We start from the raw sequence: 5,596 nt of genomic DNA, 5'->3' as shown, positions 1-5,596 counted from the left end.
GAAATGACTTGTGATCTGACATTGTTTGGGATGTCACTCAGAGATCGGAAATGGGGCAGTAAAGAGTGAAACTGAGGAGGAGGGGGAAACTTCTAGGCCTCTGATCTTCAGTTCATCATAGTTATGAAAAATGAGTCTGATTTCCCCAGGACCTTTTGAGGAGCCATGCGGAATACATCTCAGGATGCTGGGATTGTCTACCAGACCCAGCCCGAGTGTTAACTCCCTCACCTTCCAGATCGTGCATGTGCGAGCACTGGGCAGACTCCTGTAGTGCCTCTCCCACAGTGTCAGAGAAATGGTGCAGCAGAGGTGGGATGCTGGTCGCATGGGCCAGGGCTGGAGTAAGAGGTGGGCCAAATGTGTGAAGTGAGGACAAAAAGCATAAAGATATGTGATCAGTTTAGAAGGCGCCTCTATTCTGAAGTCAAACTCAGCAACCACAGACCTGAAGCTATTTCCTGTCTGATTGATTTGTTATCTCTAAATATGAGATTTAAAATAAATGGAGTAATACAATATGAGGCTTTTTTTTTTAATTTCAAAAAATAATGCTTTCAAGGTCAGAAGAATTTTAAAAGAAGTGTTTTTACTGTAGCCCTAGCTTTTTGGTCCTGTTTGGAGCTGGAAGTCTGGAAGGTACCTGGAGACATCACTGCTTGCAGAACAGCGGCCCCTGGTGGATTGCAGGTGAAGTCCACTGGCCCAGTTGAAACATGAACATTAACTAAGCAAAGCCACCCTCTGCTTGAGGAATTGAAGGTAAGAGGTCTCCTTTTTAAAAACCAGGGGAGTTAAAAAATATCAAATTTACCTTGGGCCCTAAACTGAAACTCTTCTAAAACAAGCTTTCAGGAGAGAAACATGTCAAACTGGTGTTAGCAATTGTTGGGCATGATGCTCTGTTTTATAAGGTATCTGTAAGGTTGAGATAAGTCCATGGGGCCATTTGCATTACCTGTGATTATTCCAGCAGGATTTGATGTCCTTATAGGTTAGCCCCAATGTAATAGCAAGTGCATTGGAGAAATCCATACTTAAAGTTATGTTAAATACTCATAAATTAAACTAAACACAGTCCTGCTATTATTTTAGCTGTTAGTAGCAATCAAGTGCTTAAGCCTTGAAAATTGCCCCAGCAAAATTCAAGTCTATGGCAAACAAGATAATAAAGAAGCATATTCTTATGTTAATAAGGCCATATTGAACTTTGTCCTCCCTCAGTGAGGCACTAAATAAATCTTGGGCCAAATAATTGTTCCCATTATTTGGTTTCTTCCCTACTTCAGCTCCCATGCTTTTCTAAGCATGTTTTCTTCTCCTGACATAAAATAGAGCCAGTACAACAGAAGAGAGGTATCTTAAGAGAAATTTTGCCCAGAGCAGGTGGGAATGCCCATTATTCCAAATAAGAACCCTCTGGTATATGCTGCCATGATTCCCTGAACCTCTTTTAAGCAATTTCTGCATTTGTAATTACTTAATTGGTTAATACATCTGGTTCTTCCTTCATGACGCTTCCATATAGCCAGCTTTCTGGTAGTTCTTAATGATTACACACACACACACACCCACACACACACACACACACACACACACACACACACACACACACACACACACACACACACACACACACACACACACACACACATTTTGTTCTCCAAACCCAGGAGAGGGACTAGCACATAGTAGGTGCTCTGTAAATATTTGTGGATTGATTAAATGAAAAGCATTCTGAGGACATGGTTTCAGTTTTGACTCTGTTACTTGTGTTTTGGCCTAGCTTACTTGTCTCTTATGAAAATTAGATTAGGTAATGTGCTTTAATATACTGCTTTAACTTAGTAAATTTCCATAATGTGACTTATTAAAATAAAGCCAAGGGTAACAATTAGTTTGCTGTAGTCTTTGGTTAGATTCAGTTTAAATTATTGAGTGCCTCCTGCATGCAAGATATAGGTGTAGACTTTGTTCAGTAATACCAGGAAAATTAAGCATGGTCTTCATTCTAAAAAATATTACCAAATTTGCTGAAATGAGAGAAGGCCAGTCTTACATCCTGGAGGTTAAGGGAGCCAGCGAACCACGGTTGGAATCCTGGCCCTGGTAGCTTGAAAAACACACTGGGTGCATGTATGTGTGTGTCCCAAATCCAAACTGGGTGGAGAAATGAAGGAGAAGAGATTGTGACATGTGGGGGTGGTGGGTAATTTCTCCCTACCCTTCTCTCTCTCTGCTTCTCTCTGGTAAGAACATATACTCTCTGGCAATTAAAAATGCAATAAGAGTTTTCTGTCTCTATCTCTGTCTCTCTCCCTTTCCCTTTCTCTTGAAATTTTCTCTTACATACTTAAAAAAAAATCTGTAGGAACTGTCTCTTGCCTGCCTCTAACCTCTCCTTCCACTTGCTAATTTCAGAATCCACACGAATCTGAGGTGGGCTTTCCCTGCCCCTTTAACCAGAAAAAGTCTCTGCCCCAAACCTCTCCTTTCAGCTCAACACTCAGCGAAAGCCAAAAGGTATGAAGTAACATATTATCCATAAGATAATCAGAAACCACCACCACAGAGACACAGGAAATATGAGAAATCAAGAAAATATCTCTCCCTCAAGGGGAAAGAACAGCGCTTCATTATCCACAGAGAATATGATGAAACTCTTAGAAGTGTCAGATAAAGATTTTAAGATATTCATAGTGACAAAGCTAATAGAGATGCAAGAGAAGAGAGACAACAAACTCCAGAAGATGCAGGAGACTTCCAGGATCTGAAAGAGGAAGTACACACCATAAAAAAGGATCAAACGAAACTCTTAGAGATGAAGGCTGTAATACAGGATATCAAAACCTTCCTTCAAAGTATTCAAAGCCAATTAGATCATGCAGAAGATCAAATCTCAGATGCAGAAGATAGAACTTGCAATGCAGAAAATTTACTCAAAAGGCTGAGACAATAAGCTCCCAAAAATGAGAATAATGTACATGCAATACTAGATACTATTAGATGCCCAAACATCTGGATAATCGGTATCCCAGAAGGTGAAGAAACTAATAAGGGAATTGATCATCTGTTCCACAAAATCCTGGAAGAAGACCTTCCAAATCTAGAGAGGCATTCAAATATCCAGACCCAAGATACACAAAGAACCCCACATAGAGTCAACCCAAGAAAATCTTCTCCAAGGCACATCATAGCCAGATCGACCAAAACCACAAACAGAGATAAGATCCTAAAAGTGGCAAAGAAAAAAACTTCAAGTTACCTACAAAGAATATCTCATCAAGCTAACATCAGACCTCTCGTTGGAAATAATGCAAGCAAGGAAAGAATGGGAAAATATATTCAAAGTGTTAAGTGAAAAACAATTTCAACCAAAAATACTGTATCCAGCAAGAGTATCCTTCATGTGGGAAGAAAAGATAAAAACATTTTCAAATAACAAAGAAATGTGGTGTTATCTGTTGAAGATAGTTTATAGTTCTATCAACTGGACTAGGGAGAAATGTTCACATGTTGAAATATTCAGTTTGTAAGCTTAATGATGTGATTGAATGTAAAAGAGAAAATGAAATTTAAAAAAAGTTTTAAAAAAATTCTCAAATAAGCAAAACCTGAAGGAACTTACCAATTCTAGACCAGCTCTTCAAGAAGTTCTGAAGGGAGTACTATACCAGGAAAACTAAAGTAGACAAATAAGAGAACAGAAAATGACCAAGAGAAAGGCCAACTTAACAGTAGGAACAAGTTCTGAAATCTCAGAACTAATGTTGAATATTAACAGAAAGGTCAGATCACAATATCACTGCAAATTCAACAAAAGAGATTACAGGAGACTGAGCTGGTGAAATAGAATTCTATGATGTTTTTTTCTAAAACATTACTGATGTTCATCTATGCTTTGTCTTTCAGATTTAAGGATTTTTGTTTTCTTTTGAGTTGTTGGGTTCAGCAATTTGTTAAAGAATTCTTTTAAATGAAACATAAACTTTTCTCCCTTCCTGATCCCTTTGCAATTGGAAAATATTTGTGAGCATTCTTATTTTGTGGCAGAATGGTTATTTGCATAAGTTCAATAATTGTATCCATTGCCTTGCATCAGAAATTGAATACTTATGGGACTTTGTGCAAATAACAGAACAAATTGAGATTAACCTATTTTTTTTTTCAAATAAATTAGTTTATACCTCTCTTTAGTAAAAAGGGGAATGGAGAGACAGGAAGAAAATATTGTTTCAGAAGAAAATTACTAGATTGTCACTAGATTCTAGCTTTGTCTATACTTTAAGATCTTTTGTGAATCAATAAAATGTGGGGAAAAAAAGTTTTGTATGGGAGGGAGGGTGGGGAAAAGGGAAGGAAAAAATGGGTAAAAGTATGCTTAATTGACAAAAGATGAGAAGTTATTTGCTGATGGTAATGTGTATAGTAATATCTTTGTCTTGACTGACATGCATGGTATTTGTGTTGGAAAAAGAAGTGTATACTGTAAAGACATGATAAAATGTAAATTAAAATAACAAACAAACAAACAAAAAAGTAATAAGAAAAAGAAGGAGGGAGTATAAGAGAGTTTGAAAGTAAGCATATTGAAGAAGTAGTTCAAAATACCTAATTAGGCTAGTTGGTGGCATGGTGGTTAAGGTGACTGGATCCCACATAACTGACTATGTGGTTCAAGTCTTGGACCTGGGACTTGAAAAACACACTGGGTATGTGTGCCTGTGTGCTCAAAATCCCAAGAGAAGAATGGAGCAAAAGGTATTGCAGTGTACCTGTTGCCCCAGGAGAGTGTTTTCTCACTTTCTCTCTCTTTCTTTCTATCTCTCTCTGGCAAGTGTGCATACCTTCATAGCAATAAAAGCTTAAAACAAAACAAAATAAAACCAAAAAAAGCCCCTAAGCTCTAGTTATTGGTATAATGTAGGCAACCAACTGAGTGGAGCCAAGTATCTATTCTAGGGAGAGGACACATGAACTTTAGAACAGGGTCTTCACCAGTCCAAAAGAGAATAAGGAGCAAAGTAATTATGCTAGTCAAACTTTCCTACTGAAGTGCATATAAGAGCTGATAAGGGTTTTTTTTTTTTTTTAAATTAGAGCAATAAATTACGTCCATTTGCATTCTATTGGGATTTTTGAAAAGTCATGATGCATTTTTGCATAGAAAAACACAAATACATCATGACTCTTCCAATGACTCAATATATAAAAATTTACCCCTGTACCTTGTCTTACAATATTAAAAGACCTTCCCCCATTCTGATCAGATCTGAATATAACTGATGTTCCAGGAAACCTTGCTGAATGTATTTAGGTAAACTCAGTCATACTTCCTTGCTTTGTAGAAGACGACTTCCTAAAGGGTATCAGGGGACCCCAGAGGAAGAATCATGGACTCAGATGGTTCATTCAGAAGTAGAGGTTTGTTGGGACCAGCAGTTAGTGTACTGGCTATGTCATTGGACTCCCACATAGTTGACCGCTGTTCGCATCCCAGACCCGGTGGCTTAAACTCATGCTGGGTGCGTGTGCGTGCGTGCCCAAGATCCCAAGAGGAGAATGGAGGAGAAGGGATTGCGGTGTGACCATCCCC

The sequence above is a fragment of the Tupaia chinensis genome, unplaced genomic scaffold (assembly GCF_000334495.1).
Source record: "Tupaia chinensis unplaced genomic scaffold, TupChi_1.0 Scaffold000154_1, whole genome shotgun sequence".
NCBI classification, from domain to species: domain Eukaryota; kingdom Metazoa; phylum Chordata; class Mammalia; order Scandentia; family Tupaiidae; genus Tupaia; species Tupaia belangeri.
This window is presented reverse-complemented; position numbering follows the sequence as displayed.